This window comes from Macrobrachium nipponense, chromosome 13 (assembly GCF_015104395.2).
Source record: "Macrobrachium nipponense isolate FS-2020 chromosome 13, ASM1510439v2, whole genome shotgun sequence".
NCBI classification, from domain to species: Eukaryota; Metazoa; Arthropoda; class Malacostraca; order Decapoda; family Palaemonidae; genus Macrobrachium; species Macrobrachium nipponense.
The window spans coordinates 57,424,857-57,450,720 of record NC_087206.1 but is presented as its reverse complement, the minus strand read 5'-3'; positions in this window follow the sequence as shown (position 1 = coordinate 57,450,720).

The following is a 25,864-nucleotide window of genomic DNA, read 5'->3' as shown; positions in this document are numbered from 1 at the left end:
TTTTTCTATGCAGTTTTACCTACTGAACAAGAATTTTAAGTAATATTTATTTGGATGACTGTAATTAACCCCCATGGGCCAGTACTAAAGGCAATACTTCGGAAGCACTCCGCACTGGATATTAAAATAAATAATCACCTACATGGAAAGAACATGTGAAAAGCAATATAAAAAGTATAGTCATTATATGAGAGATTGAACGGGGTGGAATTAAATGAGCTTGGTAAGTTTTAACCTCTAATTTTTCTTAAGTCGGGAGAGGTGTTTACTCTACGGTAATGTTTACTTTTAATGAGCCCTCTAACTTACTTTCTTGCGCAAACAAAAGCAGTTCCAGTTACTCATTATTGGCAGAGAGGTGTGACATCGTTATGACGTCATGGGTTTCATAACCAATTACGAACGACTTTAGTCAAAAACTAAGTTTCACCAGCATTTCAGCGGAGTAATAAAGTTACCTGTCCAGTGTCCACTGGTATCCTTGTTTGACTGAATACTCTAATAATGAAGCAAAAACCGGCATTTTGTCTTCCTGTAGCTATGGCAGAGGCAGTGGCTGGTCCTTCTGGCATTAATTTTGACAGAGACCTTTGATTTCCTACCGATTGTTTGCAGTGCAATGTGGGTTACGGTGAATTTTATCATTATTTGTCTAGTGGTGGTAAAGAAGTTGTGATTGAATATGCTCAAAGACAATCTAATTCTAAAGCAAAAAAACTGCGAGTATTGTGGAGCTATTTGTCAGATCGACTACAACAGGAATGCCTTTAGGTGTGATCCGCTAGCGCGCGCAGCGCAACATTACCTCTTGCCAGTACATACCATGCTTGCCAAGAATCTAAGTATGTGGATAAGGCGCGAAGCGCCGTTCCGCCACGGCCTTGCTGACAGCACACACAAATCAATCTTCGCGGATATGTAGTCGCTCCCTACTTCGTTTGTTGTTATTTTGGTATCGCCGCCATATTGGTTTTGGTTCCGCCGATTTCAGTCGGCGGTCGAGTGCCCCCGCGTATCTGTAGGTGCTCTTTATTATTGCTGCAAAGCACTCCTTTCTGGTATTTACCCACCCAAAACCCCCGATTCCCAACTGGGGGCCCCCTAGGTTGTTGGGTGGAAAAGGGGGTTAAAATAACATTTCCTCAAGAAAACAAGATGAGATTCACTGAAAAAGCACCATTATATGAAGGATTGTTAATTGTCTTTTAGAAACTGGTGATGCAGCTTGCTTCTGAAGAATTACAGCCGTGTTTAGTACTGGCCCTTGGGGGTTAATTACAGTCGTCTGAATAAATATTACTTTAAATTCTTGTTCACTGGGTAAAATAACATTGGATAACGTCTATTGCCATAGTCTAGGCCACCGCGGATTGCTTCTGTAGAAATACCCAGATTAGTTACAGGCGACTGACAAAATATCATAAACTCTAAAAAGTAAGTAAAATAACATATGAAAACGTCAACTGCCACAGTCTACTTGACTGAACAACCTTTGAAGTTTTGATTGGGAGCAATAAATGCAAACTTCCATATTTGAATTCTGGTAGGCAGTGTGGGATATGTAACCAGCAGGGAGTGTAACATAGGTTATGATACTAACCTAACCTAGAAAAATGTGTTACCTGATCGGGGGCTACCCCCCTTAAAGGAAGGCAAGCTTAGAGGTGTAAACATAGGTAAAGAGTGTGACAAACAAAAGCTGTCTCTCCTATAAAATGGGCGCATGTGCAGTAGGATACGGCGTCGCAATAGCAGTAGTAATAGGTGGATTGGTATTTCTACAGAAGCAATCCACGGTGGCCTAGACTATGGCAATTGACGTTTTCCTATGTTATTTTACCCACTGAACAAGAATTTAAAGTAATATTTATTCGGACGACAGTAATTAACCCCCAAGGGCCAGTAATAAACACGGTGACTCAACCGCCGACCGAAATTGGCGGAACACCAAAAGGCCGTGGCGGAACAGTGCTTTGCGCCTTATCCGCATATTTAAAGATTCTTGGCAAGCACGGCATGAACTGGCAAGAGGTAATGTTGTGCTGCGCGCACTAACCACAGGGGTTACAGTAAGGCTACTTACCGTGGCGGATCACACCTAAAGGCGTTCCTGTTGTAGTCGATCCGACAAATAGCTCCACAACACTCCCAGTTTTTTGCTTTAGAATTAAATTGTCTTTGAGCATATTCAATCAACTTCTTTACCACCACTACACAAATAATGATAAAATTCACCGTAACCCACATTGCACTGCAAACAATCGGTAGGAAATCTAAGGTCTGTCAAAATTAATGCCTGAAGGGCCAGCCACTGCCTCTGCCATAGCTACAGGAAGACAAAATGCCAGTTTTTGCTTCATTATTCGAGTATTCAGTCAAACAAGGATACCAGTGGACACTGGACAGGTAACTATTACTCCGCTGAAATGCTAGTGAAACTTAGTTTTCGACTAAAGTCTTTCGTAATTGGTTGTGAAACCCATGACGTCATAATGTCACACCTCTCGGCCAATAATGAGTAACTGGAACTGCTTTTGTTTGCGTAAGAAAGTAAGTAAGAGGGCTCATTAAAAGTAAACATTACCGTAGAGGAAACTCCTCTCCCGACTTAGGAAAAATTCGAGGTAAAAACTTATCAAGCTCATTTAATTCCACCCCGTTCACTCTCTCATATAATGACTATACTTTTTATATTGCTTTTCACATGCTCTTCCCATGTAGGTGATTATTTGGTAATTCTTCCGAAGCAATCCGCACTGGATATTAAAATAAATAATCACCTACATGGAAAGAGCATGTGAAAAGCAATATAAAAAGTATAGTCATTATATGAGAGAGATTGAACGGGGTGGAATTAAATGAGCTTGATAAGTTTTTACCTTGAATTTTTCCTAAGTCGGGAGAGGTGTTTACTCTACGGTAATGTTTACTTTTAATGAGCCCTCTAACTTACTTTCTTACGCAAACAAAAGCAGTTCCAGTTACTCATTATTGGCGGAGAGGTGTGACATCGTTATGACATCATGGGTTTCATAACCAATTACGAACGACTTTAGTCGAAAACTAAGTTTCACTAGCATTTCAGGGGAGTAATAAAGTTAGCTGTCCAGAGTCCACTGGTATCCTTGTTTGACTGAATACTCGAAAAATGAAGCAAAAACCGGCATTTTGTCTTCCTGTAGCTAGGGCAGAGGCAGTGGCTGGCCCTTCAGGCATTAATTTTGACAGAGACCTTCGATTTCCTACTGATTGTTTGCAGTGCAATGTGGGTTACAGTGAATTTTATCATTATTTGTCTAGTGGTGGTGGTAAAGAAGTTGTGATTGAATATGCTCAGAGACATAATTTAATTCTACAGCCAAAAAAACTGCGAGTGTTGTGGAGCTACTTGTCGGATCGACTACAACAGGAACGCCTTTAGGTGTGATCGCTCTGTAGTGACGAAAGGACGTTGGCGTAAGCGATGCGATACCCAAATCCATCCGCCACGGTAAGTAGCCTTACTGTAAACCCTGTGGCTAGCACGCGCAGCGCAACATAACCTCTTGCCGTACATGCCGTGCTTGCCAAGAATCTTTAAATATGCGGATAAGGCGCGAAGCGCCGTTCCGCTACGGCCTTACTGACAGCACACAAATCAATGGTCGCTGATATGTAGTCGCTCCCTACTTTGTTGTTGTTTTGGTATCGCCGCCATGTTGGCTTTGGTGTTCTTCCGCCGATTTCGGTCGGCGGTCGAGTGGGCCTGCGAATCAGTAGGTGCTCCCAATTATTATTATTGCTGCAAAGCACTCCTTTCTGGTTGTTTTGCGTAAGAAAATAAGTTAGAGGGCTCATTAAAAGTAAACATTACCGTAGAGGAAACACCTCTCCCGACTTAGGAAAAATTAGAGGTAAAAACTTATCAAGCTCATTTAATTCCACTCCGTTCAATCTCTCATATAATGACTATGCTTTTTATATTGCTTTTCACATGCTCTTTCCATGTAGGTGATGATTTATTTTAATATCCAGTGCGGACTGCTTCTGAAGAATTACAGATTATTTTAATTTCCAGTGCGGAGTGCTTCTGAAGTATTACCTTTATACTGGCCCCTAGGAGTTAATTACAGTCGTCAGAATAAATATTACTTAAAATTCTTGTTCAGTAGGTAAAACTGCATAGAAAAACCGCAACTGCCAGTCTCGGCCGCCGCGGATAGGTACCCTAGATCTACCAGTGGATTTTGGCTATGGAGCAGTTAAATCACTATTTCAGCTTTTATTTTGTGTTTCAAATCGCATTAATATGAGGAATTAACAATAATACGGCAAAACCTTCCCCAAAGTATTTTACCCCACCCATAACCCGTTTCTCATCGGCACCACCTTACCGTAGGATAGAGTTTAAAGGCATTCTCTTAAAAGTATTTAACCACACCCCAAACCACGCATACCCATCGGTCCCCTTACGTAAGATAGAGTTCAAAGGTAAATTGCAGGTAAATTACAGCCGGCAGAAAAAATACGGCTTCTAAGTTAGGTAGGGAATGTAAGGTTAGCTGGTGATCTTATTATCATGCTTTTGTTAAGATAATTAGCTATTGCTGCAAAGCACTCCTTTCTGCTATTACCCCACCCAAAACTCCCGATTCCCAATTGGGGCCCCCAAGCTTGTTGGGTGGAAAAGGGGGTTAAAATATTTCCTCAAAAAAATAAGAGATTCATTGAAAATACACCATAAAATGAAGGATTATTAATTTTTTTTTTTTTTAAATGGTGATGCGGCTTGCTTCTGAAGAATTACCACAAAAGGGCAAAACTTACATCTAAAACACAAACAATAAAACTTATGAAAATAATAGCCACGAAGAGCACAATCGGAAATATGCTGAAGGCAAACATTCAAAAGACTTAGCTTTGTAATAACCTTCAAAATAAGGTTTGTAAAAAACCTACATCCAAAACTGAAAACTTTGCAAAAAAAAAAAAAATAAAAATAAAAAAAATAAATAAATTACCAGACCATGGATTGATCACGATTGGAGGCAATACACTTCACCGAAGCCAAGAATTGCTGTATTGTAACTATTCTGGATAACCTGCGCCGAACCTGGGAACATTGACTTCACTTACATGTTCGTCCTCCAAACTCCTATCGCTAGTTCAACCAGTCTGCGTAGAACCCATCTTTCTAACTCCATTCGTAAGTTCAACCAGTTCACGTAGTCAGTTCTTCAGACTTCAATCATCAGCTTGATCAGTCGTGCTTAGACCTCCTTTCAAACGCCAATCAAGACCTAAACCAGTCCCAGTACCAGTAGTCAGTGCTGGAAACTCCAATCGTAGACTAGTAGACCATCATAAATCATTCAAACTCCAAAAGTTCAACCAATTAACGTAGACAAACTTTGCAACTCCAGTAGTAAGTCCTTCCAAGTTTCCAACTCCATTCGTAAGCACAGCCATTCATTGTGTCCTTTTCTCTAGAATCGGGAAATAAGTTAGTAGGAACCTGTACGGTTCGGCCAATAAATCACAACACAAACACTGAATACGCTTTCGCGGAGCAAACTGAACCGTTTCCGCCAACTTACCGGTGTCAGTTAGGCGGGGCCGAGAAGCCAGTAACCAGTTACTAATCAAGGACCACGGAATCACAAGACAAGAAAATCGGACGATTTACGCGAAATTTAACAGAAAACGGTGGGTTTTTCCCTGGGTAAACTTTACAAGATTTGTAGATGCGTTTTACGTTACCTTTTCGATTCTGCGTGTTAAGATTTTTCGGATTAAATGCTAAAATGACTTTTGTTTATCATCCGGAAGAATTTTATTAACAATTGACCAACCTAAGAATGGTTATTCTTCGATGTATTAAGTCATTTTAAAGAAAGATATTAACCACGTTACTTTGATCTATATATTAGAATAAATATACTATATTGGGAGAGGTAGTTTAATTTCAACTCGGTGGCAAATCTAGTTATAAGAAAGCATGCATCATGAAAAATATATATATATATATATATATGTATATATATATATATATATATATATATATATATATATTATCATTCTATCATTCTCGTATGTCTTCTTAATACAACTATTTTTATTTTCATACAATAAATGTAGTAACGTAAGACTAGCTACAGGTAGATTCAAATGACCCGAGCCATACATTTCAAATGGTGATTTTGAGAGCCTTCGGATTTGCAGACGGTCAGATTGCACAGTAAACACCAACTTGACGTCATGAGGACTAGTAAATGAAAGACTGTGAGTGTGACGATCATGTGGATTTAGCAAAGTTAATGTGGAGCTCTGCTAACTTATGATTATATCAAATGAACCTACAGGTCCCACAGAACTCCTGCTGTAAGTAGGTGGGAGTAGAGAATCAAAATTGACGTCGAGGTGTCCCGTCCTTGCTAACACTTCGTTCTAAAAAAGTTTTAAATACCCACGCATCGAAGGATTTTATTTTTAGGGGGTGGGGGTGGCGGTTAACTGAATATTTTTGTTTGATTTCAATTTTTATCAAAGAACCATGAAGCACTAAAATAAATGATCAAATACTCGGTGTTAATGCAGCAATCTTTTTATTTGTTTCTAAATCCTAAGCTTATATTTAGGAATCCAAGAATGGGAAACTATTAAATGACCCAAACTTGAGGACAATGATTCAGGAAAGGATACAGAGATCCACATTTTTATATTTATATTTTATATTTATAATTAGGAGATGCCTTTAAACAACGTTTCACAGATAAATAGGCAACAAATTTCTAAATATTTCAAAATAATTGTAAATTAATTTTCACCCTAAATGTTTGTAAACAACCAATGCAAAGTTTTGTTTTTTAAATGAGCATTTAAAAGAAAAAAAAATACCGTTTCGAGTACAAATGCTTCTCCTTTTCTTCAGGGGCTCTATGGTGGCATATAATTACACCTGCCCCAGATGTAATTAAAGGACTTGTCTTGATTCCGCTAAGAAAAAAAAATTATAATAGGGAGGGTTCCCTTCGTGGAGGAAGCCACTGAACGGATTGTAACTTAAGAAGTTTTCAAATATACAGACGCATACAAACACGTACTAGCCAACTATTTCCCTTAGTAATTTTCAAAATCATAGAACAAGACCCTGCCGAAACTCCTACTACTTACACTGGTTTATTTGTAAAAATTTCTTGGATATGAATGATTTATTGCAATGTATACATCTGCTGTATATGTTTGGTGGTCCAATAACTTTTGTTAGTTTTAAGCTATATTTTATAAAAATAAATATATGTACATTCATATAATAATGTAAAAGGATTCTTTGTATTAAAAAAAAAAAAAAAAAAAAAAAAAAAGTTTCAGTAAAATCACAAATTATAAAACAACTAGTTCCCTCACTGAACAGCTGGACTCCTTGTTTACCTCTTATTAAGTTCTCCGTTTTGAGTATGCTTCCTCAGTCATTCAGACATTCAATTGGTATTTTGAGAACTTTACAACATATGTCTGTTTTTAGCTTTAATATTTTACCTCTTACTATGAAATTCAGGGCCTCTGTAACACGGTTTTTTGGATTTTGCTCCTTATCAAAGCATTGGATGTAGCTGAAAGTTGACATATGTATATTTTACAACTACACACAAATTTTTTCAGCATTATCAATAACCTAAACCCGATAGTTTTAATTTTTATAGAGTAAAAATGATCTAGCCGACGCCATGGCCAATGATTGCGAGCCAAGAGTCGAAAAACATTCATTACGTAAGCAAGGTAAACATCGTTTTACGAAATGTTGCCCCGCCCATCCAACAGACAGAAACCCATTCACCTTATTCCATCGGCTCTGAAACCCATAGTAATCAAGAATGGCTAACAGGATTTGGAATTATCCCCGTAGTTGCAAAACTGCATTTGTCTTACGACTTGCAACTTTATACAGTGAAGAGAAAGCCCGTGGCCATACTTAATATAGCTTGAATAGGTAATTATTCAGTTTCTAGTTTAAATCCAATGTTTATGGTCTGATTTGTATTTAGCGTAACGTGATTATAATACTTGTAATGTCATTCAGGATTTTGAACATTTGCATTAACTATTCACTATGCCATCAAGAGAGAGATTGTATGTAAACAGTCTTTATATAATTATTTTTGTTAAAATAAGATTTTTATCCAAAGTATATACAAGCTTATGTGTGCTAAAATCTCCAGCAGACGAACGGATCATCCGATATGATATAATTTATTTTCTTCTTCTTTATTCTGTATGACCATGTTTGATATAAAGACTTTATGAATGGCGGAACCATACATAGATGTGGGTGGGGTATCTGTGCTAGCGTAGTAATACTACTGTAGCAGTAGTGCCGCAAAATTAGTAATAGCAGCAATATACATGAATTAAACGTTTAGGCCAAGTGCTGGGATCCCTGAGGATCATTTAGCACTTCTTACAACTACTCGAGAAATGAGTTTTTATAGCCAGAAGTTAGATTTTCTAATACAATAATGACCATGATAGCCTTCATTGTTATCCTGAATTATAACGAGGCCAAAGTGGGTGGAGCCTCATGAAGTCATCATTCTGACGATAATTATTGGTGAAGGTTTAAAGCCAAAATACGGTGTCTATTTTTTTTTTTTTTTTTTTTTTTTTTTTTTTTTTTTTTTAGTAAATAGGTAGATAGCCGATAAATAAAAATTGCTTGACATGGGATACAGCAGTTATCAAATCAAGCTTGTCTACTATGTCTTTGAAAATTACCAACTATTCCCTACATCTTGTCAATCTGATTGTGACCTATAAAGTAGATTATAATTTCTTAGAACACTTATTTTGGGAGTTCGACTAATAATCGAAGTGTTTTTGTATTTATTAACATATTTTGTTGGTTTGTTCATTATGACAATTATCCGTGGAGAGGATTCAGAGTTCATAAAGGTGTACTACTTTGCTTGTATTTAAATTTTTGTCATTGTTGCCAGAGGTATAGCCTTCGTTACGTATAGCCAATCATCCATCGAGAAAGAGGGAAGAAATGCTGTCATAAGTTACGTAACGAGTGCGTTCGAAACCTTATCTCAGAGTAAGTTGGGACGTCTTCAAAAAAATGTCACTTTTACATTATAAGCACCAAATTTATTCAACCTACGTAATGCAGAATACAGTAAAAATTTGTGTAGATATAATGTGTATTTTGAATAAGCGTTATATCTATAAAATGCATAGATAAAAAGTTATTGCCAAAAAACCGTGTTACAGAAGCCCTGAATCTCATAGTAGTATACTAAGCTGAACTTGCCCGTGTCATTCTTTTGTTGTATATGTGTTCGTCCTCCCCATCTCTCTCTCTCTCTCTCTCTCTCTCTCTCTCTCTCTCTCTCTCTCTCTCTCTCTCTCTCATGCGTCTGCACTTCAACCAACGTATTGGAAACAAATAAATGCAGTGAGTCGGCTCTCTCTCTGTCTTGATACCTCTTTTCCCCAAATTGTCTCTCTTTATATATATTTGAAACTCACACTCCTCGCGAGAAGGAGTTGACCCAAATCGCAGATAGTTTCGCGAAACATTTTAGACGTTGACCCCCCTCCCCCCCCCAAAAAAAAAAAAAAAAAAAAAAAAAAAAAAAACACTGTCAAGGGAAAAGCAATTTCAAGTTCAATATTTTTCTTCCTTTCTTCGAGATGGATTCAAACTTTTTAATGACGCTAATGCACCTGCTATTAAGTTTTCTTTCATTTTCCTTTCATTCGCGTTATTAGTCTTGAGTTTGTGTTTACTGGCTCTGGAAATAACAGTAAAGACGTAGCCAACGATACTCAAAAAGTTGTTCGGATCCTCAAACTGGGAAAAATTCCTAATGATGATTTATTCCTACTTTAAATATACTTGCATATTATATATTTAGTAATCGCAATGCATAACCCTTATATATTACTAATACATATCACTTGAAGGTTCCTGTAGACTGAAGGCATGGAACATCAAAAATGTGATAAAACATCTCATAAATTATTGATGAAACGTAAAATGTAGACCAACCATTGCTTCTTCTACAATCGTCATATGGTTTGAGTAGTCGTACAGACACTTTGTATTATTCCGTGATTTGGGGGGAACTAACTGTTACTCGTAACAAATGATATTTACTTTCAACATTTAGACCTGAGAGGTTAGTCTTTATTCCATAAATCTTAAGTAAAAAAGCCCAAATCTCGTAAGTTGATTCTTCATGTAAGCCCTTCGGTGGCCGCGAGTTCGATTCTCAGGCATTCCATTGAGGGGTGAGAGATGTGCATTTCTGGTGAAAGAAGTTCACTCTCGACGTGGTTCGGAAGTCCGTAAAGCCGTTGGTCCCGTTGCTGAATAACCATTGGTTCCATGCAACGTAAAAACACCATACATACAAACAAACAAATTCTTCACGTACTTCGGACACATACTAATTTCCAACTCGAGTAACGAGTATAATTAATCGATATAATCACACGTTTCTACGTTTCCCTTAAAAATATTCTGTGGATAGATCCCTGATTTGTGAAGAACTATATCTACAATCACATAACTTCCTAATTTCTCAACGGGGATCAGGTTAATTAAGGGAAATGATGCGAATTGAAAGATTCTGTGTTAATTAACTGCAGTTGCGTGAATAATTTTAGATAAAAGGAACACTTGGGAGGCAACACAAAACGAAAACTGAAGCAAATCCATATCCTGTTAAATAAAATGAAAATTGTTTAAAAGTTATTGGTATCAAGAGGAAGAATGTCTGTTCGAATGACAGTAAGCCAGAGATGGTGAACAGTTTCCGTATGAATAATGGAAGAGTCTACATTGAAGAATCAGTTTAGTAATATTTCTGGAACATTACTACGGGTAATGTTAGTACTTCTGATGCAAAAGTTGGAACATAGAAGGATGTTTTTGCGGGTCGTTTCTTTGGTAGCCGGTAATTAAGTCACTGGAAAAAAAAGTCACAATTTTGGCTAGGGTAATAGTCTCAATGAAAAAGTAACACTATTTCTTGGGGGTCATTATCTTTATAATATCTAGTCTTTTTTTAATGTTTTTACGGTGATACTCAACGGGTTTGTACTAAACACTCCCCAAAGTTGGAGAAATACCGAGTAAAAAGAAAAAATCTCCAACGGGCTACTAAACCCTTGCGGGCTCACTGTCTAGGAAAGATTAATGTGACCTTTATTCCTGTGGCTTGTTTTTTTTTGTTCCTTTTTACCTGTGACTTTTTTTCCTACCTGGATTTGTTTATTTGAAAATGAAGCCTGGCTGTCGAATTCAGTACAAAATAACATTAAAATAAACTTGCTGAGATAAAATATGAATCATCTCCATATAAACATCATAAAAATACTGAGGTTGTAATCCACTCGTCCAAAACAGCAATCTGATACCCTTCAGTGACTTACTTCAGAGCCCGTGCAAGAATAATGACGGCTTAACCTGTACCAACCAACTTAACAAATTCGCATGTTAAATTAGTTACCTATGGCTGAAAGAACTTAGAAGCTTTAAAGAACATTTCTAATGAAAATACACCAAGATAACTATGTATATCAAGAGTAATGAGAGTCAGTCTTAAGATATGCTGGATGGGCGGGGACCTACACATCAAAGACGAGAAGGCTGTTAATAAAACAGACACCTAAAATTCTAGGGATAACTGATATAAAGGTCAGGGGAAACTCGCTGGTATTCGTGGCAGTTAGCCTGGCCAGGTAATAAATAGCCTTAGGTAGTACAGAGGTACTTAAGTTCCAACTTCTTTCAAGACGTGTATGGTTCAGCTGGTAATTTCAATTACATGACCTGGGTTCGATCCTGATGTGAGTCATATATATATATATATATATATATATATATATATATATATATATATATATATATATATGCTTAGAAAATCACTGTAGATGCACACGTGACTTCATAAATAAGCGAATACCACAGGAAAATAATAGTCAGAAATCCAAGCGCTTTCGTCTTTACTCAGACATCGTCTGAGTAAGACGAAAGCGCTTGGATTTCTGACTATTATTTTCCTGTGGTATTCGCTATATATATATATATATATATATCTATATATATATATATATATATATATATATTAATGTATATGTGTGCACGAAAGAATTAAATGGCAGTTTTTCACTTTAAACTTAAAAAAATTAAATCCGCGCCAGACTACGCGCGCGCGTGCGAGAGAGAGAGAGACTTCCTTGTTCTGAAAGGACACACCATTTATGACACAAATTCTCAGACGCTAGAAGGACGAAGTATGTAAACGTTCTTTTTGGGGTTGCAAATTTTGCAGATTCTTCCTTTCCCAGCGAGAATTCTACTTGGTAAAACTACCTACGTCGAATAGTTCCTGAAAAATAATTTCAGTTGCCATATTTTCTAATAGACTCGGTGAGATACCTTCTAATATCATTTTCAACATCAAAATACGTAACATTTTTCCCGGAGTTTATCTTTGCTTTTTCTTCGTTATTATTATATTTCAACAAGCCACCGTACGGAAGATTATCAGGAAAATTATGTGAAGTTAGTAATATTAAAATTGATACCGTGAAACTTGCTGCAAAAAAAAGTTCAACGACCGGAAGCGACGAACGACTGTTTACCCAATGCTATTTGGTCGTACGACTCCCTTTATTTATTTTTATCTCTCATTATAAAAATACAATTACATTTCAGTAACTTACATTATTTGAAGAATTCTCTTAATACAAAAATATAAATATAAACTTAGATAGCATTTTGCTACAAAGACAATATAAATCAAAATAAAAACGTATAGTTTAAAAATTCGTTACTTACATACTTGGAAATATTGCTCTTATATCTACATTTAATATACATCCTTCGTGATTCTAATTTATATTTCAAAAGAATACTAGGTCGTTAACTTGCTTTCAACTTATCTGACATGTCACTGTCGCATGTCCTATGACACGTTTTTACGGTAGTGTGGAGTCTTTGACTGTTTATGACACTAGTCTTAGGGACTAATGAATATACGACAATGAAGTATATGAACATGCTTAATATTATCAGAGAATGCTTCTTATGAAAACATTGATGCATCACAACTATAATGTTTTTATAAAGTAAATCCCCACATTGTACATGAACATTATAGTATCGGCTATCAGAGGCTAATATTGAACAGATGTGATAACATCGCAAGCCCAATCTACAACTAGAATTTAAATACGTACTGTATTGTACTTCCACGTTATATATATATATATATATATATATATATATATATATATATATATATATATATATGGTTTCTCATGTTTGATTTCACCAGCCGCCACCTGCTGTGCATTTGTCAGAGAAACAGCTACTGCCTCATGCAACAGGACTTTTAGCTTCAGCTGGTTCTTTGAAGATGCCCAGAACAAATTCTTATCCACTGGAAGAGGTGTGTCTCCAAGAACTTCTCTTAGTTCTATTGGACCTTGTGTTGATCGTCGTTTCCTTTCATAGTCTTTGATAGAGAGAAGATCATAGGAGTCAAAAACATAGTCAAGTCTGAGCAAATTTTGAAGATCGCCTAGCATATTCAATTACTTTCTTGCCGAGATTGCCAAAAGTGTTCAATCCCTGAAGTTTGATCCTTCGAATGATGACCATAACATCAATAACGACTCCGGACTTCAAACTTTGATCCTCAAAATTGGGCTTCTTGTCCTCCTCTGTAAGATTCTTTTCAAGCTGTTGTATTAGAGTGCTTTTCTGAGCTTTCTTCATGAAACCCTTCCTATTGTGATATCTGCCATTCCTTTGTAGGCTGATTCAGCTCTCTCCCTTTTGCCTTTGTGTTCAGATGATTTCTTCTGGATTGTGTAACACCCTTTGATGTTGACCCTGTGGATGGTATCCGATATCTTCCGAGACTTATTGATAAACGTTTCCTGCCTAAGTTTGCTGAAAATTTCAGAGCCATTCTGGTTCATGATTAACATTTTTGACTCTCCTTACTTATAACTTCTTCAGTGATAATATTGTGCATCTCAGTCTGTTGGGATGGAGTCTGGAATGAATTTCCATGCTGGAGGATGAAGTCAATGAAAAGTTGGACATTTTTTTCTCCTGCTTGGGTCTCATGGTCACTCACACTATGGTTCAAGTCAATTTTATATTCAGGTTTGAATCCACTAAGTCCTGTTACATGAGGCAGTAGCTATTTCTCTGACAAAAAACAAAGCTGGTGAAATCAAACATGAGAAACCATGCAAGTCGACAATAAATGCATGAGTAGTGGAAATGTCTGAACTTCATTCCCACATGGAGGAAGCTAATGAAAGAATTGCTCTGCATGTTGCAAACTCCCTGAAGTACAACATAGGCAGCATCATAGTACATTCACCAAATAGTCATCATCCTCCTTTTATATCATTTCTCCACCCTTCAAACCAATGGTCTCCAGCAATTGTGGGACAGCTGTGGTGTTAATGACTCAACAAAATTCTTACCTATTTATATAATGGCTGTACAGCTTGGTTCGCTCTGTTCTGTGTTACCTGCAGTGCATCATTTGACTGGAAGTGACGATACCAGCAAAGTTGGAACAAAACCAGCTGCTCTCAAGGCAAACCCAGAACAATTTTTGGCTGAGTTTGGTCACTAAATTCATTAGCCAAAATTGTCTGAGTTTGGTAAAAACTGAGGCATACCTGGTTCACGTTCTCAAGGCAGTTTAGACAATGAATGAGTTCCGGTCTCATTTGTATATCCACAGCAAGTGAAGCAATGAATTGCCTGCATTGCAACTAAGGAAATGTTTAGTGTGTTTGAGACTACTGTTGACAAGCCAGATCCTAAATCCTTTAGATATGTGGTGGATAATAATTTGCTACTTCCTATTGTTGGGCACAACCCTTTGCCAGAAGAATACACAGTTTACTGTGGGTGTAGCAAATGTAGAAGGGCTTCCTGTTCCTGCAAACAAAAAATGTGTCCTTCACACTAGATTTTGTGACTGTAGCCTTCAAGAAGAAAGTCTTTGTGGAAATATATAATTTCCCCAATTGAAGCTTTAAAGCTATGCATATCATGTTCAGAGAAAATTGTACAAGTTTTTGGAGAAATCTGTAAATTGGTGTTTGCCGTCCATGATGCCTGATTTTTGTTTACAGTGAAATTTCCATATGATAGAATGGGACTTTGTTTTCTAATTAAAATATAAATTATTTGAAATCTTACGGTACAAATATGAAATTTCACACAGAACACTAGGCATTGAGCTTAAATCACTAAAGAAATGTGATTTGGCAAGACTTTGAATACCACAAATGAACCCTTGGAATTGGTTTATCTGATTTTGAAAGACATAAATGAATTTCGTGAACCCAAAGATATATGTCTAGCCACTAGGACCATCATTCTAGGTAAATCAGAGCATGCAATATAGCGAAAACTCAATTTTCATCAGACGCCATTGTGCAGAAAATTTCATTCAAATGTCTATAACAAGAGAAGGCCCATCTTCACAGAAATCTATCCAGGTTAATAAAACACGTTGTATTTACCAGATCTGAATAGTACTTCTCTGCCTCTCTTATGCACACCGAGCCCCCTCCAATCCCTGGACTAACCTGTAAAGAAGAGGTTGGTGATGATCTAAGGCCTCATTATGAACTGAGTCTAGCGTTTCCAGTATGCGTCTGATGCCGAGATGTGTATTTCGCTACCGTAATCAATGCAAGGGTTTGTCTATTGGCTCCCGAGTAGTGTTTGATAATTTTCTAATTAGATTTAATATTCTTTTACATTCTGATTTTATCTATGTTATGTGGGCTTTCCAGTTTAAGTGAGTATCAAATATTAATCCTAAAAATTTTGTAGATCTATTTCTTCACCTTTTATTTTTATAAAACACAACTGCTTGAGTCTTATTTATGGACAATTTAAAGCCTACAGATGAGATTCGCTCTGCATGCTTTATGAGAGGTGCTGAATAATGTATGGCAAAATCATCCAAAAATATGTTACTTTTCATTCTAGTAAGTAAATTATTACCAACATCATTAATTGCTAAAGTAAACAGTGTGCTACCAAGGACAACGCTTCCTTGTGGAACACTGTTTTCAAGTGGAAATGTTCTGTACAATATATCATAAATTCTCATTTGAAAAACGAGATTTGTCAAAAAGTTTTGGATGAACATAGATAAATGTCTACGCTTGTTTGTTTGTACAGTGTTTTTACATTGCATGGAACCAGTGGTTATTCAGCAATGAGGACCAACGGCTTTGCATGACTTCAGAACCATGTCAAGAGTGAACATCTATCACCAGAAGGACAAATCTTTCACCCCTCAGTGGAATGCCTGAGAATCGAGGTGGCAAGCCAAGACCATACCGATCATGCCACTGAGGCTCGGTAAATGTCTACGGATGTTGTTATTTTGTAAAGTTTTTAACATAGCATACCTCAATGTGGTATCGTATGCCTTTTTAATGTCAAAAAAGACAGTTACAGTAATTTGTTTTCGTTCAAAACCTCTATGTATATGGCCTTCTAAGTTAGAGAGAGAATCCAGCGTAGATCTGCTATATTGTGACCCAAACTGAGTTGGGGTCAAAATTTTATTCTCTCGAATGTGTCATGTTAGTCGAGCATTTACCATCTTCTCCTTTAACAATTTGGTTAAGTAGTTTGTTATAGAAACTGGTTTGCAATTATTTACATTACTGGGATTCTTTCCAGGTTTGGGGAGAGAAATTATAATAGCTTAGTGCCCTTCATTAGGAAATAAATTTCGAAGCCATAAATTATCATTAAAATGTAGTAAGTATGACTTTGCCAAAACAAATGTTGTCTTCTCTTGGAGCAGATTAATTGCTGTTCAAGAGAGCATATTCCAACTCTTCCATATTAAAATATCTACTATAATATATATCTTCAATGGTTTCGAAATTTATTGCTATTAATTATAACTTCCAAATTTTTATCATACTTACATTTGCTAAGTTTTCTCCTATTATGTTGTTTATTTCTTTTGGATCAAGTATTCTTTCCTTATCTTTTAGTATGGCATGTCTAGGTGTTTTAAAATGGGTATCATTTGTTTTCCTGAATTTTCCCCATATCTGTTGTATGGGAGTATTATTAGAGAGATCAGTTACATAGTTCCTCCATGAAATGATACGTCCTTGAATGAATTCGTTTTTAAATTTTGCAGATGTTTTGTTATACAGAGGTTTCAATGTGTCAATTTCTATTAATAACATAATATATTTTTAAAGTTCCTTCAAATATTGGTAATGTTTTATTTATTTAACTGAACTTTCTATTCAAATTGTCCAATCGTCTTCCAATATGGTGATTTGTTTTTATTAATCTGTTAGTTTTTACGACCACCATGGAACTTTGTGTGTTGTTGGGTGAGATTTTGATTTTGGTACTGGCTTATCAGCAGCATTTTTGATGAAATCAACAAGAAACCTATTTGTCTCATTATGATCATGCATATATTCAAATGGTGATATATTCCTAGTGTTGAGTTCCTATTTTTACCAATCCGCTTTATAAATGTTACATATATTGAGGGATATGCTTGGCAGGATTATTGTGTAATAATGAAATTAATATTAGTAAATGATCACTGGTATGCAAGTCATCAACTGTATTCCAGTCCAGTCTGTCTACTATGCTTAATGTACAGAGAGTCAAGTTTACTGAGGAAAATGTTCCATGTGGTTCTGAATCCATTTGAATACACGAATGTCTCTATTTTATTTCCTGCTCTATTTGATTTTGTACAATTACAGTCTCATATCGGGTTGTGAGCATTAATTCTTAAGTTTATCAGTATCTTAATTCTTATTAGGTTGGTTGTATAAATTATAAATTGAATAATTATCGTTTTCTATTCGTATTTTAATACTTGATATTTGTAAGTCAGTAAAGTTTACAGGTACTTTGTCATAACATACTTTTTTATGTACATATATGTCTGTACCTAAATTACCTAGATGTAGATGCTAAGGTATATCTACCTAATGTTGATATTGCTTTTTGACATGTTGTAAACATATCATTGGTTCATATCCTTTTAGTAATTGTTGCACTTTACCTAGGTGCAATCTGGTCTGTAGACCATTTACGTTCCATTATATAATATAGTCATTGAAAATATTTTATTATAGCGGTCGAGTTTTGCTTTTTTTTCATCAACTTGAATTTTTTCTCTATAATATATCAAATGTTCGATGCACATGCATTCTTTTTCAGGAGTACCAAAATCAGTGGTTTCTTTTTTTTCTTCATTTCATAAAATTTCTAATAATGTTTGTTAAACCCCTTTTTTGTCATGCTTTTGTTATTATTGCACAATTCAATGAAACAATCATCACATCCACTCGTTTTCATGTAAATTGCTAGTTTCTTTTGTTCTGTTTTACCAATTATGGTGATGGAGTAATCTCTTCTCCCCTGACATAATCATTGTTATCTATGGTATGGTTCTCTTTCACTTCTTCAAGTGTTTACGATAGGTTTTATGATTATTTTACGGGATAAAGGTATATTCTTACTGTTTTTGTTTCTGTTCATTCTTTATATCCTTTGACTTTGTTTTAACCGAAGTTTCTCACATATAAATATTAATTTATATATTATTATTCATATATATATATACATATATATATAGATATATATATATATATATATATATATAATATATATATATATATATATATAGATATATATATATACATATATAGCACATACATTCTTCGAACCTTGTGTGGAATGTTCTTTAGAATCATAATACAGGTTCATTTCGACAATATTTTTTTGCATGTCCATATTTACTACAATTTTGACACTAGCGGTTTTTGGGACATATGGTCTTACTTCTCTAGTTTGGCATAAAATTTTCCTTTTTCTGAGGTAGATGTTGACCTTCAAATTTTATTTTTGCAATTTTTGATATTTGTTTATTTATCTGTCTACTTGGTAAATCGTGTAGCTCACAATCCTGTACCTTTATGTATCCCTTTTCAAGCGAGTTCAGTAGCATATTATTTTCAACTGTTCATAGTATCATGTTTCATCATTTTTGTATTCATGTTTTCGATATTGTTTATTGATAAATATTCTTTGGATTGATTTTTTGTTGTGGTTTCTATAAGCCACGTATTTCCTCTACCTGCCTGAACGACATCTCAGTTGAAGAATGCCTGCTCAATGGATAATTTTCTAATTTGAGCGCTGATATTCTTTGACGAGATTCTAGGGTTAGAAGAAACCTTGACCAACTTCCACTCCCAAAGAGGGAGTCGAAGTGAGTGAAGGTTGGTTCAATACGATATTTACGTCATTTTGGTTTAGTATATGGTATTAGTCTTAATTCCACTCAGACTTTTGTAATTAGGGCTATCTTTAGAATATTCCATAATCGTGCCAGAAGTCGTAGGGAGGGTTTTTGGTGCAATACTGTTACACAGTGGTAACTGCCCTGGGATCCTCACCTGGATGTACTCCATACCCACAGTCCGTCGAGATCGGCCCAAGCGCTGAAGGCATGGCATGACATAAATATTTTCCCTCGCTCGACTACGTTTTACGGGTGCAGCAGTATGCCGTTCAACTCCTCCCTCCATTAAGTTAAAAAAGCAGTGAATTCAGTCAGCCAAAGCCATGAAGGACAGGTCCATAAAGCTGCGACATTCAAGGGCAGGATATCCAAAATATGTATATGTTCCCAGGCAGCAACCACAACAGACACGTCAATGGCCTCTTCAAGTAATGGCTAAGAAAACGACTTTCTGCTCTCCAACAAAAGTTACAAAATATCCCTCTCCCATCGGGGAGGGACCACTCACCCGCAAATATGTAAAAAAAAAAAAATAAAATAAAATAAAAAAAATGGTTAGTACAGGCGCAAGCAATCGAACCACTGGTGAGGAGGACGAGACAAACGTAAATAAATCACTGTACAAACAATAAACAAAGGTAATGCCTAAATAAATACCTATCAATAAAAAAGGCAACATACTGACAATAAAATGAAAAGCTATGGTGCTACCAATTCACACATACAAGTCATAAAAGAAATTGGAACTTGAGTATAATTTAGGTTTTTCCCAGGTACGCTTCCGCCTAACACATCAGCAAATTTGACCCAACTTCTTGATCCACTAGTTCAGCATTAATATCACGGTCTAGATACAACAGGTCAGCCAGCGCGCAGCTTTGGGTGTCAATCACCACTACCGTGACGTCATGCGCCCTGGTCTCTCACATATGGTTAACCAAAACAATGCATTGCTACCCATAGTCGTAGGGTAAACAACGGGACTTGCTGTGCGTGCCCGTATATCTTTTTATTCATTCATTTATTCTATCAGTTATAATGCCAAGTAACTACGCGGTATTTAGCTGATCTAATACATGTGAAAAAAACGAAAAACTCAATGTAAAATACCATCTTTTTCCAAAAGAAAAGCCATACAAAGACCATTGGGTACATGCCTGTTGTCGTGAGACAGAATTAACGTTGTGTTCTCTGATTTTCCCCATTTAATCAAATTAGCAAGAAATAGTTTTAATGACTGGTTTTTTCCTTAATAACGGAGAGTGTATTTCAGATTCTATCATACGAGAAATACTTAGTAAAACCAAAACAGACTATGGGCTTGCATATAAGATCAATGAAATGCATTATTAACGGGTCAATAAAGACAGCGCGTTAAATTAGCAGTGCAACTGGAGTCTACATCATGTGCCAATTCAGTAAAATATTTAGGCGAAAGGGAACTGCTGAAGTGTCACAACTGGAGTGAAACGTCCGATTTTATTCTTTTAATAATGAATGATTGGCTCGACATCGTGAATTCTTTTTTACTGCATGTATGGAGAGTTTGGTAAAAGCAATGCTTTTGGTATTGATGTAGAAAAACAAGGACATCGAGGTGATGAGTATTATGAGAGCTAAAACTCCTAATGCTAAAAAGAATTATTCCTTTCTGGAGAAAGGAATAATTTCTATAATGTAAATCCACCATTGCTTCATTTAATATGTTAAAAGCCTCTCATAGTATTGGCTACCTGCTGACACATAGCTTAAATCAATATTGCCTTGAACATTTCTATTGGCGCATAAGGCAAATGGATGGTCACCATGATCATCCAAAAGCAGTGAATTTCAAGTTCAGGTTTAAAAAATTGTTGTTAGGGAAGGTAATGAAGGTAATAAGTGAAAAGTGTAATATCACCTCAGTTGAAAAATCCCTTGAATCTGCCAATGAAGATGGATATGTAACAAAGATAGGGAGTTAGCATTAAAATTATGTATAACAACACAGATGTATAGAAATTTAAATTTTGATTTAGAAAAAGAAGACCTTTTGAGAGCAACACAAGTAAAAAAAGATATCGAGGGAGTAATTGAGGAGGAGGCACTTAAATACATGGGGGATATAGTGTCAAAACATTTTGTACGAAATAACCTGAGTTAGGAAATAAGAATAAATAAATACCAACGAATGATACTTGGATAGACTGTGTTAGTAGGGAGGAGTTTCCATGCACCTTCAAGTTATTTTTTTTTGCAGTTAGTACTATTGCGGGAGATCTCTCATGCTGTATACGGGATAGCACTCATGGAGGGCAAACATTGTTTTAAAAAGTTTTTCTTTGAATTGAAAAAGTCTGATATTGAAGTTCCTGACGATGTTATTGCTTTTTTTGTTTGTAAAGATATCAGTATATTTTCGAATATCTTAATAATTTGATAAAATATAGGAAACATCAAGGAACAGTCGCCAACAACTTCCTCACTAACTCTTTACACTCATTTATCCCTTCATCCCCAAAACTTTTTCCTAGCTAATGTTTCCAACCTGCACACATACATTGACAACGACTCACCAACGTTCATTCTTGCCTCTTCAAAATCATGTTTTCTCCTATATCTAACGCTACTCCTTATCCTCTTTGCCTGTTCCACAATCCTGGCTTTCACACTCTCATAAGGCACATTCCCTACAATCATCATTACCCCATACATACTCAACAAAAATCCCGTCAAAAAGCTACCCAACTCTCTTGCCCAGACTCTCTTGTTATCCCTATACTTAGCCACACAATACTTCTCATATTCCTCAAAAAAAGTCCCCTATGTCCCTACTACCATATTCCTTGTATTGTGCACATCGGGGAACCTCTTTCATATACACAGCCTTTGTATTTCCTGCTCACTCTCACTCTCACTTTCGCTATTTCCATTCTGATCCTTCTTAACCTCGTCCGAATACAACGAATCAACTTCCATACTAACTTCCATGCTCTTGATTATGCTCTTCTTACCCTTCTTTCTACCTACCTGTTTCCACTCACCGCTATCTAAATCACCCTTAGCTCTTTCCCTAACTTATTCAGTCCTAGTCTCATCCTGTCCGTCATCCTTACTAGCCTTCTTTCCCTTTGTCTTCTGCTTTTCCTCAGCCCCCTTCCTATTCTCGTCCTCAGGTTTATCCTTATCCTGTGATTTCCCCTTCTTTCCCTTACTAATCACAACCAAATCACCCTTCGTCACTCGTACTCTCATCAGTAGCCAACCTCCTACAGCTCCCTCTCCAAAAAACCCTTTCATCATCTCTTGCACACTACTCATCATTACTCTGAATTTTTGCCCATTTTCTCAACCATTCTCTCTTCCGCTCCTTTCACCCCTTCTCTCATATCCACTTCGCACTCCTTAGCATTGCTCTCATTTCCTCTAACTCGCTCTTCAGCTCCTTACACTCTACCCTTAACCTCTCATTCTCCACTTCCAATCATTCCTTTGCTTCCCTCAGCAACCACAATTCCTCTTTCAGCCTCTCCACTTCAGTCAAACCTCCCATACTCACTCTCTTCACTAATCATACAACCCACCACACCAACCGTCTTTCAGCTGCCACACCAGCAGCCCCACGTTGGGCGGCAAAAAATAATGTGGCGGGATTACACAAGCTAAAAACAAACAAACTCAAAACACAAACACATGTACTCACCTCAGACGCAGGGTGAGGAGCTGCGCCGCTGTTCGCTGGATATATAGCTAGGCTAGCAGTCGTTATACAATACACAACCAACCAAACAAGGACAACAACCACACAACAATTCAATAACTATACAACAATCACTATTAACACCAAAAACCAATACTAACACGACAAGCTAACACCGCCTACAACAACAAGGAACCACAACAACAACACTCAACAACACACAACTCCAACAACTCATCTACAAGACAACAAACTCACGCACAACTAACTGAACAACACAGGCACAACAACCCTCAAACATACAATACCAACAATAATTCAACCAATAGCTTCCAGAACCACAAAATAACTTACTACCATTAACAGTGTTGCGAACTTGCGAAAATCGCTAAAAGCACTGGCTTTTCTCCCAGGCGTGCTCACACCTCCCGACGCTCGTAACCGACGCTTGCCACCGATATATTATGGCGAGCGCCTCAACAGACACATGCTTACGACCGCCAATAAATCACTCCCATTTATTCCTCCACTAATCTCTCTCTCTCTCTCTCCTCTCTCTCTCTCTCTCTCTCTCTCTCTTTCAGGCAACCCTCGGAGACGTTGTCAATTTAAACTACCATTATCACGCCTCCTTAGCTGAATGATCATTTAGTATAGGTCCCGGCGCTTAGCCTTTGGTCTAAATTTTATGTTCCAATTGCATTTCTCAATTATGCAAGAGTTCCACCCGAAAAACACATGTGACAAAAGGCACACGGTGGACACAAAGTACTCAATGTAGTACCACCAGATAAAATATACCCTACTGGCTATGTTCAAATGGACAAAACTTATGGTTTTCTATCGGGTATATTTTGTCCGCTGGACATGTTTTACCCACTGTGAACATTGTCCATTGCCAAAAAATATAGATATAAAACTGTTGCCTTAGAGCTCAAAATGCTACTTTGAAGGGTTCGGATATATCTGTCTATCAATTCATAGGAAGCAGTGGATTTCTACTCACTTTCAATATATCAGCTGATACATATACTCAACAGCTCTCAACTGCAAACAGTGTCTCTTGCTTTATTTTTTCACATTCACTCTTTATATATCGGACTAGTATGCGTTTTTACAGTATGGTGCATGCAAAGACTCGAATACAAACTCACGCAGATATCTTTGGAAAACAATTCCATTATGAAAATTTGTTGTCATTATGAGTTCAAACACTTTAGCTACAATGGCCAAAAGGAAATATGTTCGGATACAAAGCTTTGATGCATAAACACCTTGCTGTCACACTATTGTATGACTGGATGCATTCATTTGTCTCTAAGTAGCAAGTATATGCTGCGCTGAATATATATCGGGAAAATATTTTCTGGCCACAAGAACAAAATTTCCCAAGATAAAAGACCCCCCGACGATATATATAGATGGGACTGTCTGCAAAAAGTGTAACAGTGCCGTAAAAATGTGACCCAAGGTATTTCTTCGATGTCATGAAAGTATTGCAGTTCACACGGTTGAGAGTCCGAGAGAATCATAAATTGTAGGGTTTCATGCACTAACAAACTTTAAAAGAAGTTTAGCATATTTTGTTTGATCAGATGGCATTTGGAATATTATCACTGTCGAAGCAAGCACATATTTTTGCGAGAGAAAAGGCTTCACTGTTCTTTCTGACAATCTTTTTGGTCCTCTTAATATTATTCAGTATTCAACTCAGAAAATTCATGAGCGTACCATCTCATTTTATATGTTAGAAGAAACCGCAAGAATGCAGAGACAGGAAAATTTTCACACCTGAATTAACTACGTCCCATTGATAATGATGCTCTCAGTATCATACAGTCTACAAAATGTCAGCTGGAGAGGCGGGTCTTAATACTAGGAAGGCGAGCAATAGGCGGAGGAAGCTAGATGTGAGAAAAGTAGGCTACAGGAAATTATTGAGAACTAACTGCTAAAAGGACAACGCATTGCAGCAGATATTAGATTACTTGACAGGATAGGAAAGTTTCTTTTGAATTAAGGAATACATTAATTCCAGGTGCATTTTAAGCAGGGGCACAAACATCAGCGTAAAATATGATGCTTGGAATGACTGAATCGCTTATTCTTCAGTCTAGAAGGCTTAAGAGCAGGGATAGCCAATCCGAGAAACAACTTCTTGACCATTCTTCCCTCGGCAGACCTCGTATAACCACGTAAACCTCACTATCTATGACACATTACAGACGGGAAATGAGACAGTCACACGAGATACATTTTTCTTCTTTAAATCCATCCATTTGGAAAAGATAAATGATCTAACTCTTACCTGTTAGATTTCCATTTTGTTCGATATTGACAGCTACCTTCTTACTGTAGCTGTTCCTTTCTTCGAGTAGTTTTTCAATCTTCTACTAAAACCCTTACATCTATCCATTATTTACGATAGCCCTGTGGAATCCTTTAGTAACCTTTAAAATGGAAGTGTAAGATAAGATACATTTCGGATATCTTTCATATCGCTTTTGCTTCTTACAGACGGCCAAGAGCCATCTTCAAGTTAATCACTTTTTATTGATTATTTTATCAGAGGAATTGTGATTGGAGGAGGCAAAAAACAGATGCTAAGAACCAAACATGGCTGTCTTGACAGGTGCCCTCTGTCCTGTGCTGACAGAAAACTTGCACATACAAGTTCATACAAATCCTGGGTATCCCCTTGGCCATTGCTCATGTAAACCAGCTCTAATTTCAAACTTAAACGCAATCAGTTTTAAAATCTGCCTTGGATATTTATTTCTTATTATTTCACGCTGTCTTTTAACCATAATTTAGGGTCATAAATTCATCACTGTAGTTT